General features: G+C 41.4%; 1 protein-coding gene across 3 annotated transcripts in view; it reads left to right on the forward strand.

Moving 5' to 3' along the window:
• The window catches only part of bcar1 (BCAR1 scaffold protein, Cas family member), a 168,059-nt gene that overhangs the window by 55,149 nt on the left and 97,305 nt on the right, over positions 1-15,605 (forward strand). The window contains exon 1 of one of the 3 annotated variants that reach the window (XM_060923963.1): positions 7,520-7,722. The exons of the other annotated variants lie outside the window; for them this stretch is intronic. The gene's annotated coding sequence lies outside the window, so the exon portion shown is untranslated. Of the gene's footprint in view, positions 1-7,519; positions 7,723-15,605 lie in introns of those variants that run through there. 3 annotated transcript variants of the gene reach the window in all.

Consider the following 15,605-nt stretch of genomic DNA (forward strand, 5'->3'; position numbering starts at 1 on the left):
TATGTGTATATAATTATGGTAGACATAATCAAAGCTGTGCAGTTAAATCTTAACCGAAGACTTGTGTGTGTGTGTGTGTGTGTGTGGGTGTGTGTGTGTGTGTGTGGGTGTGTTTGTGTGTGTGCCATTTAAAATCTTGAAGTGTAGAGGTAGAGCTCAGAGTAGGGGTAAAAGGTAACCTTGCTTAAGATTGTCTAACTAATACCCTGTCCACACTAGGGATTTTGTACCGCAACACCTGTCCACACTAGCAACTATACCGGTACTGTAGCGGTATAACTGTATCGGTACGAAACCCACAAATGTATGGGTTTCATGCCGGTACAGTATCGGTACTGTAGCGCTTCGCTGTAGTGTGGACAGATGAAGCGGTTCTGTATCGATACAAATATAATGCGCATGCGCAATGAACCATTCCTACTTCTTCCGGGTTATTCATACAGTACAATACGCCCGTGCTTTCCAGCTGTAAATAAAACGTCAAAATGGCTCAAAACGACCGTGGAGCTACATGGAGCAAAGACGAAGTTATGTGTTTGTTGGAGCTTTGGGGAGACGAGCGATGCCAGGAACAGTTGGAACAGGAGATTCGTTTTCTTTGTTTCTTTCTCAACTGCCTCGCACGTTTTATACAATTCGACTGAATAAATGACCACCAGAAATACAGACTGTACATTGACAACAAAAAGCACACACACGTCGTTTCATCTGCCATATTCTCGGAAGGAAGTTACTCGGTAACCATGGAAACATTTCGCGCACGCGCATTTCAACTACCGTGAAAGAAAACCGCAAACATTTCTCGCTAGTGTGGACAGATGCACTAAACTGTACCGGTATACTTTGTATTGATACAGTTATACCACTATCGTACTGGTATATATGTGAACACAGCTTAACAGTAAGCCTGCAGCAACATGGATGAAATATCACTAAAAATAAGAGGTGTGTTAAGCATGCATCTGTGTGTTTTCTTTACAGTAAATAGATTAGATGCAGTAAATACCAACATTTTCTTTATCAAGGCAAAATTGATTCAGCTAAACATCAATTCTGAAGACTTAAACCACTAGAGATGATATTACTTGTCTGGTCATTAAAAGTGCAGTGATGACAGGCAAATGGGGTGGGTTTTAAGGGCAAGCCTATGGGTATAATGTTGTTTTGCTCAATTCTCCCGTCTGCACATGTAAATAACTGTCTGGTGTGTGTGTATGTGAGAGAGACCTACTGTTGTGACTGGCTGCTACATGTAGGTGTAATTTCTATTAAACTCCGTTTTAATTCTGTGCCTCTTGCCCTGTTTACACAGTGAATTTCTCCGTTCTGTACATTGTACACACTTTTCAGTGGATCACATTTGCATGGAAAATAGCAGTGGGCCCGAGTATCTTGGTCAAAGCTGTTGGGACATTCAGTGGTGCTTGAAAGTTTGTGAACCCTTTAGAATTTTCTATATTTCTGCATAAATATGACCTAAAACATCATCAGATTTTCACACAAGTCCTACAAGTAGATAAAGAGAACCTGGTTAAACAAATGAGACAAAAATATTATACTTGGTCATTTATTTATTGAGGAAAATGATCCAATATTACATATCTGTGAGTGGCAAAAGTATGTGAACCTCTAGGATTAGCAGTTAATTTGAAGGTGAAATTAGAGTCAGGTGTTTTCAGTCAATGGGATGACAATCAGGTGTGAGTGGGCACCCTGTTTTATTTAAAGAACAGGGATCTATCAAAGTCTGATCTTCACAACACATGTTTGTGGAAGTGTCTCATGGCACGAACAAAGGAGATTTCTGAGGACCTCAGAAAAAGCATTGTTGATGCTCATCAGGCTGGAAAAGGTTACAAAACCATCTCTAAAGAGTTTGGACTCCACCAATCCACAGTCAGACAGATTGTGTACAAATGGAGGAAATTCAAGACCATTGTTACCCTCCCCAGGAGTGGTCGACCAACAAAGATCACTCCAAGAGCAAGGCGTGTAATAGTCGGCGAGGTCACAAAGGACCCCAGGGTAACTTCTAAGCAACTGAAGGCCTCTCTCACATTGGCTAATGTTAATATTCATGAGTCCACCATCAGGAGAACACTGAACAACAATGGTGTGCATGGCAGGGTTGCAAGGAGAAAGCCACTGCTCTCCAAAAAGAACATTGCTGCTCGTCTACAATTTACTAAAGATCACATGGACAAGCCAGAAGGCTATTGGAAAAATGTTTTGTGGATGGATGAGACCAAAATAGAACTTTTTGGTTTAAATGAGAAGCGTTATGTTTGGAGAAATGAAAACACTGCATTCCAGCATAAGAACCTTATCCCATTTGTGAAACATGGTGGTGGTAGTATCATGGTTTGGGCCTGGTTTGCTGCATCTGGGCCAGGACAGCTTGCCATCATTGATGGAACAATGAATTCTGAATTATACCAGCGAATTCTAAAGGAAAATGTCAGGACATCTGTCCATGAACTGAATCTCAAGAGAAGGTGGGTCATGCAGCAAGACAACGACCCTTAGCACACAAGTCGTTCTACCAAAGAATGATTAAAGAAGAATAAAGTTAATGTTTTGGAATGGCCAAGTCAAAGTCCTGACCTTAATCCAATGGAAATGTTGTGGAAGGACCTGAAGCGAGCAGTTCATGTGAGGAAACCCACCAACATCCCAGAGTTGAAGCTGTTCTGTACGGAGGAATGGGCTAAAATTCCTCCAAGCCGGTGTGCAGGACTGATCAACAGTTATCAGAAACGTTATAGTTGCAGTTATCGCTGCACAAGGGGGTCACACCAGATACTGAAAGCAAAGGTTCACATACTTTTGCCACTCACAGATATGTAATATTGGATCATTTTCCTCAATAAATAAATGACCAAGTATAATATTTTTGTCTCATTTGTTTAACTGGGTTCTCTTTATCTACTTTTAGGACTTGTGTGGAAATCTGATGATGTTTTAGGTCATATTTATGCAGAAATTATAGAAAATTCTAAAGGGTTCACAAACTTCCAAGCACCACTGTAGACGCGCCGAGCCTTCCCAAGCTGTCTCGCATTTTCGTACAGACGGAGATGAGAGGAGTGGCAGAGCACCAATGATGAACGGAAGCAAATATTTGACTTGCATATTTGGGCGAGGGAGTGGAGCCTGACATTGCTGTCCACCCAGCCCTCTCTTTCTCGATCTTTATTTCTCTTTCGCTGTCTTTCCTACTCTGTATGTGCCAAGTGTTGTCACTTTTGTTGTGTGCAGCCCGTCGGTTTAGAGTAATGGTTGTAGTATTGGCTCCTCTGAGAAATAACTGAAGAGGACTGTTGAACTCACTACTTCAGAATTGACCTCCTCACCCATATAGACACACACCTTCTCCTACACACCACTATACACATACTGTATATACAGCTGCAACCAGAAGTTTACATACAATTTAGAAAAAGACACAAACTTTTTTTTTTTCCTTCATGTCTGACAGTAAAATTGAGGAAACGCCCCCCTCCCCGTTTTTAGGTTAATGAGGATCCCCCAATTTTTTTTTTTTATTTGTAAAATGTCAGAATAATCAGAGAGAGAATTTTTAATTACTTTCATCAAAGTCAGAAGTTAACATCCACTTGGTTAGTATTTGGTAGAATCACCTTTGGACTCTTTCACTTGGATCAAGTGTTTTGGGTTGCCTTCCACAAGTTTCTCACAATATCTTGCTGGAATTTTGGCCCATTCCTCCTGACAGAACTGCTGGAGTCGAGTCAAATTAGTGGGTCTTGTTCGCACATGCCTTTTCAGTGCCACCCACAAATTTTCCATAAGACTGAGGTGGGGTTTGCATTAGACCGTATCAGCGGATCATCAGATTAATGTTTTTAAAACGATTCGCGTGCACACAGCAACGCCAATACACGGATACGCTCGGCTCCACAGGCATCCTGCGCTCCAAATCACTCCGCTCTGAACAGCGAGTGCCCTCTGGAGGGTGCGCACTCCGGCCCTGCGCAGCTCACAGAGCGCGTGAGTGAAGCGCACGAGCAGTGATTCGGGACTGAGTCGCTGTGTGTGTGATCCCAGCGCATATCACTTACCACTTGCAAGTGGAAGGATGGCAAGCCTAAAGACAATCATAACTACACAATGGGCAGTATTTGCATCAGTATTTGCAGTATTTTCATACTTTTATACTCTTTAATGAAAGGTGATACAAGGTGGAAGTCCGCGCCGTTTTTCAGCAGTCGCGTCATAACTAGCAAGTTATGAGTGTTTGAAATATGCTATGTAATATATCAGTCCATATGTCAAAGCGATGGCCATAAACGAGATTTGATGAGACCTGTGCAAGACATTGTAGGACAGAAGTAAAATGTACAGCGGAAATCAAAGTGACCAACATCTGCCAACGTTGTCAAAAGACGCACGCGCCCTCCTTCCAATGCTGGCGTAATCAAGCCGGAAGTTTTCCCTGTGTCCAAAATCGCTCCCTACTCACTATTATATACTCACTATATAAAAGGCAGCGGCAAAGAAGAAAGTATTCAGCCTTGATTTAAAAGAACTGAAAGATGCAGGTACTTTGTATTGATTAATGTGGGAAATACGCTCAGTATAACATGGATTTATCACAAAAATACATGCATGTATTTATTATTTTGAAAACCCACCAGCCGCCTGATCTGGCACGTTTTAATTATGCAACAGTAATGACGTAAATACCAGCGCGACGGACTAGTGTCCGAAAGCATTTTTTTCATTTAACCAATGAGCTCACTATGTTGCTGTCTATATAGTAGTTCCCTCTATAGGGAGTGGGGAGTAGTGAATGAGTGAGCAATTTCAGACACAGGGTTTGTTGGTTTTGATAGTGATCAGGAAAGTTAAGCCTAGGTCACAACCGGCCGTACGTGCTCCTACAGCCAGTCTACGTGCAAAAAACGCATGGAGGGCGCGCGTGTGACGTGCTGATTTTTGAGCTGTAGACTGGCCGCAGACTGGCCGCAGAGGTTCTTTGTCATGTCAAACAAACTCTACGGGCGCTTACATTTTTTTCAGGTTGCAAGACAAACTTACGGCCAACGTGCGTCTTTCTCCACGAACAAAAAAAACGCAGCGATTTGGGAAACGCCAAAAATCGCACGGCCAAAAAATCGTACGTCCGGTTGTGACCTAGGCTTTAGAAGAAAGTAGGCAGTAATCGTCATTTAAACCCATTTTTTTGTGCAGTATTTTGTTCGGAAAACAGTTCTTTTGGTGGAATAAATGTGACACAAGATGCCGAGTACGTGTTTTGCACCTAGTTGTGGTCTGAATGGCCGAAATGCATCGAAACTGGTTTCTCTTCACCGACTGCCAGCAAATGACGAAATCGCTAGAAAATGGCTTATTGCTGTGGGTGTGCAAGAAGTGGATGGGTATCTACAAAATCGGCAGAAGTACACGCTATGCTCTTGGCATTTTGATGAAGATTGTTTCCTGCCCGTTGCCTCAGGAAAGAGGGTCCTTGTGAATACTTAAATTCCTACGGTTAGTTATTAAGAAATGTATCTAAAAATATTATAAGATAAAATAATATCTGAAATACCCAATTATTGTTACATTGACTTGTTATAGAGGTCTGATTGTCAAAATGTTGCTGTTGTTTTTTTTCACATGCGATGGCGATCTGGCCGCTGTGTAAACAGTTTTCAAAATGGTGGCGCTGACACTTCACGTTTGAAGTCTTGCACAAGTCTCGTGAAGATCACGCGGATAAGCAATGCCTGCTGTGGACCATACGAACTTCATTCAACATGGCTAAACATAGAAAAGGCCGATAGGTGTAATATTATATGCTAATACGAGTCACGATATAAGGTTAATAAAACCGAAAACGCAATTAAATAACAGGTTAATTAAAAAATAAAGCAAGTTTAAAAATGACTTCAATTCCCCTTTAAAATACATCCACAGGTGTGCCTCCAATTAACTCAAATGATGTCAGTTAGCCTATCAGAAGCTTCTAATGCCAAAACATCATGTGCAACGCTTAAAACGTTTAAACGTTTAAAGTCACAGTCAACTTAGTGGATGTAAACTTCTGACTTTTTGATGAAAGTAATTAAAAATTACCTGAAAAATTCTTTCTCTGATTATTCTGACATTTTAGAAATTAAAAAAAAAAATTGGGGGGATCCTAACTGACCTAAAACAGGAAAAGTTTTCTCAATTTTACTGTCAGACATGGAGGAAAAAAAGTTTCTTTTTCTAAACTGTATGTAAACTTCTGGTTGCAGCTGTATGTAAGCTTCTCGCAATATTCTGAATGTGACAGGGAAATGATAGCAAGTTTAGTGATTTCAAGGCAATGTGAAGTCAGATGTGAGAGTGTGCACCAAAACCGCATCGAACCTGTTTCCACCCACAGCTGGTGTAAAAGGCGACATGGAATAACATAGGAGCAAATTGCAAGTGACGCGGTTACAACCCTAGCTGGCTTTTAACTCTGCTACAGTACTACCATATTGTATGTGATTATTTGTTAAAAACATGACAAGTTGCCACACAGTAAATCTATGGTTGACACAAAATGATGGCATGTCAGTTGAGTTGAACATTAGCAAGGTTGCACCTGCAACAAAACCTTCAGCAAGTTTATTGACTTGTATTGAGTAACTGTTGATCTACTAAGTGGTACAACAGAAAAGTATTTGCCCTGTTATTTGGAGACCACAAGCAATAGTCATGGCTGAAAGTTAAAGCTAGACTGCCTTTCAGATTTTTCAAGTGTAGGTCATAAAAAGGGCGGCACGGTGGTGTAGTGGTTAGCGCTGTCGCCTCACAGCAAGAAGGTCCGGGTTCGAGCCCCGTGGCCGGCGAGGGCCTTTCTGTGTGGAGTTTGCATGTTCTCCCCGTGTCCGCGTGGGTTTCCTCCAGGTGCTCCGGTTTCCCCCACAGTGCAAAGACATGCAAGTTAGGTTAACTGGTGACTCTAAATTGACCGTAGGTGTGAATGTGAGTGTGAATGGTTGTCTGTGTCTATGTGTCAGCCCTGTGATGACCTGGCGACTTGTCCAGGGTGTACCCCGCCTTTCGCCCGTAGTCAGCTGGGATAGGCTCCAGCTTGCCTGCGACCCTGTAGAACAGGATAAAGCGGCTAGAGATAATGAGATGAGATGAGGTCATAAAAAGAATTTTCCCCAACACCCAATTATTTTTGTTTAGTGGACCGAAAGCTACTGAATTCGAATCACAGACTTCCAATTTTATTATTTTTTAAAAAAATAGAACAATTAATGAATTTAGGGCCACGTGGCCCTAAATTCTCCACCATATTTTCCTGCTTCACTATGATGCAATACGAGATACTACGTCATGCATCACGTGGTGGGCTTTCCCCGTTCACGCAAGGCATTGTGGGATACAAATTTGAAACAGGAGAGGAAAATGGAGGATGCGAATGAACCATGAAAGACCGACTACAGTAACGGAAAGCGAGAACAAAAGGCATTACGTTGCAAAGGAAAGGAAACGCAGGACCAAACTAATAAATATCAGCGGTCAACGAGAACCCCGGTGTGATCAGCTGTTCGTTTAGCGACAGAATGATGGAACTATCAGTGCACGGTCAAAGGTAAACCTGCAGATGGCAGTAATGCAACACTGTGGATGCCAGCTGCTGTAAAACCCAGAAGAAGAAGAGGATAAGCATGCGCATGTGCACACGGACTTCCTCTGTCTGCTTGACTGCACGAAGTGAGTGATTTCATGCACATTATTTGCTCAGGAATCCCCTCAAATTAAATAACTTCCCAGCCACAGAATGGCCTGTTTTTTTTTTTTTTTTTAGATATTACAGAAATAAACATATATCACAATGACCACATTTCAGAGGGAACTAAATTTCACCGATTTTATGAAATCGAAAGGCCGTCTAGTTTTAAGGGAATAATTTGGCTATGCTCTTTGGGTGGAAGGGATGGCATACACTCTGTCTTCTATCTATGGCTTCTCACAGCGACACTAGACAATCATAGGCTTCATGGACGGAAGACACCAGATAGTTCGAAACCCCCATGACCCCACACACACATCCTCTCATTGTCTCTCTCTCTCTTTTTTCTTTCTTTTCATACAAAGACACTTTATTTTGAATGAATGGTCATTGAGGATGAATCTTCTATGTATGAATAATAATATGGCTTAGTGAAGAAATTCTTTCATTACCACTTTTCAAAAACAAAAAACCCCAGATAATTAAGGAGGTGTAGTAATTAGGTCCTAGTAACTAAATAAATATATGGATGAATTAGAGCAAAGATGCATACAGTGGTGTTTGAAAATTTGTGAACCCTTTAGAATTTTCTATATTTTTGTATAAATATGACCTAAAACATCATCAGATTTTCACACAAGTCCTAAAAGTAGATAAAGAGAACCCAGTTAAACAAATGAGACAAAAATATTCATCTCATTATCTCTAGCCGCTTTATCCTGTTCTACAGGGTCACAGGCAAGCTGGAGCCTATCCCAGCTAACTACAGGCGAAAGGCAGGGTACACCCTGGACAAGTCACCAGGTCATCACAGGGCTGACACATAGGCACAGACAACCATTCACACTCATGGTCAATTTAGAGCCACCAGTTAACCTAACCTGCATGTCTTTGGACTCTGAGGAAACCCACGCGGACACGGGGAGAACATGCAAACTCCGAACAGAAAGGCCCTCGCCGGCCACGGGGCTCAAACCCAGACCTTCTCACTGTGAGGCGTCAGCGCTAACCACTACACCACCGTGCCACCACAAAAATATTATACTTGATAATTTATTTATTGAGGAAAATGATCCAATATTACATATCTGTGAGTGGCAAAAGTATGTGAACCTTTGCTTTCAGTATCTGGTGTGACCCCCTTGTGCAGCAATAACTGCAACTAAACGTTTCCGGTAACTGTTGATCAGTCCTGCACACAGGCTTGGAGGAATTTTAGCCCATTCCTCCGTACAGAACAGCTTCAGCTCTGGGATGTTGATGGGTTTCCTCACATGAACTTTTTGCTTCAGGTCCTTCCTCAACATTTTGATTGGATTAAGGTCAGGACTTTGACTTGGCCATTCCAAAACATTAACTTTATTCTTCTTTAACCACTCTTTGGTAGAACGACTTGTGTGCTTAGGATCGTTGTCTTGCTACATGACCCACCTTCTCTTGAGATTCAGTTCATGGACAGATGTCCTGACATTTTCCTTTAGAATTCGCTGGCATAATTCAGAATTCATTGTTCCATCAATGATGGCAAGCCATCCTGGCCCAGATGCAGCAAAACAGGCCCAAACCATGATACTGCCACCACCATGTTGCACAGATGGGATAAGGTTCTTATGCTGGAATGCAGTGTTTTCCTTTCTCCAAACATAACGCTTCTCATTTAAACCAAAAAGTCCACAAAACATTTTTCCAATAGCCTTCTGGCTTGTTCACGTGATCTTTAGCAAACTGCAGACGAGCAGCAATGTTCTTTTTTGGGGAGCAGTGACTTTCTCCTTGCAACCCTGCCATGCACACCATTGTTGTTCAGTGTTCTCCTCATGGTGGACTCATGAACATTGGCTAATGTTTATGTGAGAGAGGCCTTCAGTTGCTTAGAAGTTACCCTGGGGTTCTTTGTGACCTCGCTGACTATTACATGCCTTGCTCTTTGAGTGATCTTTGTTGGTCGACCACTCCTGGGGAGGTAACAATGGTCTTGAATTTCCTCCATTTGTACACAATCTGTCTGACTGTGGATTGGTGGAGTCCAAACTCTTTAGAGATGGTTTTGTAACCTTTTCCAGCCTGATGAGTATCAATAACGCTTTTTCTGAGGTCCTCAGAAATCTCCTTTGTTCGTGCCATGATACACTTCCACAAACATGTGTTGTGAAGATCAGACTTTGATAGAGCCCTGTTCTTTAAATAAAACAGGGTGCCCACTCACACCTGATTGTCATCCCATTGATTGAAAACACCTGACTCTAATTTCACCTTCAAATTAACTGCTAATCCTAGAGGTTCACATACTTTTGCCACTCACAGATATGTAATATTGGATCATTTTCCTCAATAAATAAATGACCAAGTATAATATTTTTGTCTCATTTGTTTAACTGGGTTCTCTTTATCTACTTTTAGGACTTGTGTGAAAATCTGATGATGTTTTAGGTCAGGGGTGGGCAATTATTTTTTCCATAGGGCCACATGAGAAACAGAAAATTTTGTGGAGGGCCGGACCAAAAGGCTGAACTAAATTCTGCATAATATTAATTGTATTTCTTTATATAAAGCAGTAAATAACATTGTTTTTACAAGCTGCTAAGACTGGTTAGAGTATGGAAAAAACGAGGTTGCCTTACAATAAATGTCATTTATTCAATCAAATTTCTCAGAACAATAGTTAACAAAACGTGAACGTTTGTACCATTTTTTTTTTCAGTCACATTCACCCCAAAACACAGTAAAGACATCACAATATTGTCTTTCTACTCCACATATCAAGCAAGATACATCATATTATAATAATGATGCCGTGTAGGTATCAGATCTACAGATCGGCTCGGGCTCCGGCGCCTGCTGGTGACGTCACACTATGTGATTGGCTGGACCGTTTGAAGGATGACGTACAAGTTTGTGGTTGGTCTGGACAAATTACGGAAGTAGTTATCACGGGATTAGATTTCGTGGGATTTCATGTCATGTTCATGTTGCGCGCGTTGCGTTTTTGTTGAACACAACTTCAAAATAAAAGCAATGCACATTCAGTCCATGCATGAGGTAAAATTAGAAAATATGTTTATTTTGTAATTTCTAATTAACCTTATGCGGGCCTGTCAGAATGAACCAAAGGGCCGGATGTGGCCCGCGGGCCGTAAAATGCCCAGGTCTGTTTTAGGCCATATTTATGCAGAAATATAGAAAATTCTAAAGGGTTCACAAACTTTCAAGCACCACTGTAGATTTCTGATTGGTTGAATAAAGAACTATATAGGAATAAAACATTATGTTTCACAAAAAAAAGTTTAGTTTTACAATTCTCCAATGTAATCTATGCCAGGGGTTCTTAACCTTTTCTGCTTTGAGGCCCACCTTTTCATGCTTGTAATGAGTCGGAACCCATTAAAAAAGATCCCCAATTATTTTGACTCATCTATTCTATTAGAATCTAATAATCTATTGTAAAGTGTATTAATAGGATGCAACATCACTCTCTGTTACAGATGGGAGCCCAGGAATTAAATAAATGCAATAAAAACAAACTGTTTTTAATTGTAGGTTTTGTATTTAAAACTGTATGGATGTGCCAGAAGCTAAACCCTGCATGCAGGGCATTCTCAGCCAAAAGGGATTAATGATCCAAAAGTGGAGTCTGGTCCATTAACACAAGAATTTATTGCCATGTTTGTGTACAGCAAACAAGCAAGTTATTAAAACCAAGAAGTACACTCAAAAGAAGTGGATATAGAACCCACTCAATGGGATTAGATCCTTACACGCTAACAAAGAAGGATTTTTCCTGAGTTGGAAAATTGTCCATTGGTTGAGTTCCCTGACATCTCAAACTACCTGGTGCTGCAGACATCGTTCTACACGGACACACAGATGAAAACCTGGAAGAGCATGGAGGAGTACAATTTTATATATGTGGCTGGGTTAAAAATCTGGGGCTCAGGATGCTACAAGATAGACGGCGGTAGACGGATCTAAGTGCAGGAAGAGTGTTTATTAGCAGGCGTGATATTTGCAAAAACGAAAGCAAAACAGAAAGCAGAATCATAAAGCAGAGTATTTAAACAGCGTTATAATCATGGCTAGAAACAAATGTGATAATGATGATACTTCTCAAAGCCTCTGTGAAAACAGCGTCCGTATCTGCACGGGCTGATTGCGCTCAAATCAGTATCAGGTGTTTCCCATAACGACCAGGTCCCAAGCGCGTGCACAACATCATGGAAAGTGGCTGCTCGAGCTGTGCCAGAAGCGAGCGCACAAAGGCGTGACAGTCAAGTGTTCACGTGCTGTGTGACCACAAATTTAGCTCACGTGTCGTGTATATCGCCAGGCATCACCGTCAAAATGCCTTATTTTCATCAATAACCCATTGCAGAGCATCGTGAGCTGTAGTGTGACTGTAGCTTAATGAGACAGATGTGATGTTGGATGCAACCCATCAGTTGTACCCTACTACAAGTAAAAATTAGCTTCAACTTGAAAAAAAAAGCCCACTAGAGGGTGCTTCGTGGCCCACTAATGGGCCGCGGCCCAGTGGTTGAGAAACACTGGCCTATGCTATGCTTTCTAAGAGTCCAGAAACGGTCTTTTCTTCCAACCTGCCTTTGAAACACTTCTGCATAACGGCTGCGTGGGCACTTTTAGATCATCCATATTCTCTGACTAGCCAGCATCAGCGTGTCCATATATCATCTTGAAAAATCACACACACACACACACACACACACACACACACACACACACACACACACACACACACACAGAGACTGGAAGTAGGCCTGTGTTTCTCATTAGCCTACTCCACTTCTGCAAGGGTAAAAACGGATCTGCACACTGTTCTCTTGCTCTCTGGGGAAACGCTGTTCCTGCACGTTGCTTTCTATCACCACCTTATACTGCAGCACCATGTGTATTCAAGCCGGTGTGTGTGTATTGTATGTTGGATTTGCCTGAGATGTGCATGTGTGTGTTGAATGTAGAACTGTCACTTTCAGAATATGGCAGGGGGACATGTTTCTGTATCTTGACCAAATGCCTCAACAAGGATAGAAATATTTGACAGGATTGATCTGGTGGGGACATGTGATTGGTGACAAAAAAAACCCCTGCAACTTTTATTTAAAAGGTCCACTATGTAGGATTCGGGGTGGCACGGTGGTGTAGTGGTTAGCAATGTTGCTTTACACCAAGAAGGTCCTGGGTTCGAGCCCAGCGGCTGATGGGGGGGCCTTTCTGTGTGGAGTTTGCATGTTCTCCCCGTATCTGTGTGGGTTTCCTCCGGGTGCTCTGGTTTCCCCCACAGTCCAAAGGCATGCAGGTTAGGCTAATTGGTGGCTCTAAATTGACCGTAGGTGTGAGTGTGAATGGTTGTTTGTCTTTGTGTCAGCCCTGCGATGATCTGGCAACTTGTCCAGGGTGTACCCCGCCTCTTGCCCATATTCAGCTGGGATAGGCTCCAGCTTGCCCATGACCCTGTACAGGATAAGCGGTTATGGATAATGGATGGATCGATGTAGGATTCAACCAAATGAATGCTCCTCTCTTACCTCGCCCCTTTCCAAGTGCATATTAGAACATACAGTGGCTGCAAGGTACCCACAGTGTACTTCCAATACTTACATTCACACTCCTTTCCTTTTTCTTATGCTCAATAATAAGTATGATCCTCTGTTTTTCAAAATGTGGGTTCTCAAAGTTGCTAGCCAGCACCAAAAAACGCTGATTCCTCTTCATTTTTCTTCTTGGTCTTCCTTCTGGATTCACGCAGCTACTTGTAAAAACACGAAACGCAGAAGGCACTCTTCTAGAGCAAGGACGTCATTAGACATTTATGATTAGTGGGGTTAAGGGCATGCTTCTCCCTTATGGATAAGAATTTACCTCAGAATGTCATTACTGTACAGAAGGCCCTACAGTAGATCTCATCATAACTTCTATTGCGCACAGATCTACTGATATAAATGCTATCCATCAGTTTACATCAGTCACAGAGCAAAGGCTTTGCGACCAAGAATATCTCCTTTCTTATGCAAGTCACTGGCCCTAAGAATGTTATTAATTTACACAGCCAGCAGATTTATTCAATCTTAGTTGCACAAATCTGCAAGTTCCTTTAGTTTAAATTGTTCATAAAGTATTTATTAAATGACACCCCCCCCCAAAAAAAAAGTTTCAGTTGAAAGCTAGAAACTATAGATTTAAGTGAGAGTTGATTTTCGGTATTTATTCAGTTATATCTTGCCACAAATCAATATGTTAGGTATGCATTTTAACTTAAGTACTTATTCTTGTAGCTTATCCATATCCCATATGTACTGTGATAAAAGGTTTATAGGGTGAGTGCCACAGAAATTTCAAAATGTAGCCTTCCAATTCACTCAGTGCTCTGAATGCGATGTCTGTGTGTTAACAACTCCGGTCATGACAGACACTCCTGACATGGGGAGCCGTAGCCTAATGGTTAGAGAAGTAGCTTTGGGACCAAAAGGTCACTAGTTCAATTCCTTGGACCAGCAGGAATGGCTGAAGTGCCCTTGAGCAAAGCACCTAACCTCCAACTGCTCCCCAGGCTGCTCTGGGTATGTTGTACGTCACCCTGGATAAGAGTGTTTGCTAAATGCCTGTAAAGTAATGCGATGAATGTGTATCATTGGTAATTCTGTATTGTTTGTGGTGATTGTTTTTACTGTTAAAGAAATTGATCTATCAGCATTAAGACATAAAATCAACCTTTTGTAGGCTCAATGGATTTTTCTTTTCTTTTTTAGTTCTAGATTATACCATATATTTGAAACACAGTTTGTTTTTTTTTGAGGGGTGGGGCTAGAACATAGCGATATACATGCTCTAGAGGTTTGTCCATTCTAGGCTACTGCATACATGTCAACCTTTGGTCAATCAAACCTGTATAACCAACCTCCAAAATCCGTATTTCCCTTATAAAATCCGTATAAGATGCAAATTAAAATAATTTACCTAAAATTTGAATGATAATTAACAATGATATCTCCCAGTTACTTTTTATTCAATATTAATAACAATAAACCTTCAGAATGAATACAAAGCTCCAATGTTTGACAAAAACACAAAGTGTTATCAGCGTAGTTACGAAGGAAATACTTCGTTGTTTGGAGACAGGTTTCACCGAGCGGCTATTATGCACGAGACTTCATATTAGCCACAAAGTCAGGAAAATCTGTTCGTAAAATTACGTTATAATGACCAAATACAATGAAAAGTATTTTTCCAGTCTCACCTGTGAAAGGTAATCCCATGTGATCTCGTTTGGACGGTAAACCTGTTGGTACAGTTAAACGCAGCACACGAATGAGGCATCTTTACTGTCGGCTACTGTCCAGAGACGGTTGAAGAATCTCCACTTTGCCACATCCAATATGGCGGCGAGGATGACGTATGATTCTACGCAGAAGGCGGCGTCTATGTTTATATGTCTATGACTTCACGGTTGGCGGGATTCTCGCAATGCGGTGTGCGCATGATCAAAAGTGGAACGAAGTCTCGCTACCACAAGATAACGCGCGATTTCATAAGACTCTTTACTGGCTGTCTGTGGTGTACAGTACGTTTGTAAATGTTATGTGCTCTTTTATCATCGTGGGAATTGATTTATAGCTCTAAATAAATGTTGAAGTTTTTTTAAAGAATCCGTATAACTTTATTTATACGCCCGTATACTATGTTTATTGAATCAAATCCGTATAAAATACGGACATTCCGTATAGGTTGACATGTATGCTACTGTAGCAGTGCAACATGGCAGCTCTCTGGAAGTGGACCCATGCCCTGTGTAGATGTAAAGGGTTCGTTCTGAGTTTACAAAAAAACAATGATTCGTAGTTATGGGTAATTC

Source organism: Neoarius graeffei, chromosome 6, assembly GCF_027579695.1.
Source record: "Neoarius graeffei isolate fNeoGra1 chromosome 6, fNeoGra1.pri, whole genome shotgun sequence".
NCBI classification, from domain to species: domain Eukaryota; kingdom Metazoa; phylum Chordata; class Actinopteri; order Siluriformes; family Ariidae; genus Neoarius; species Neoarius graeffei.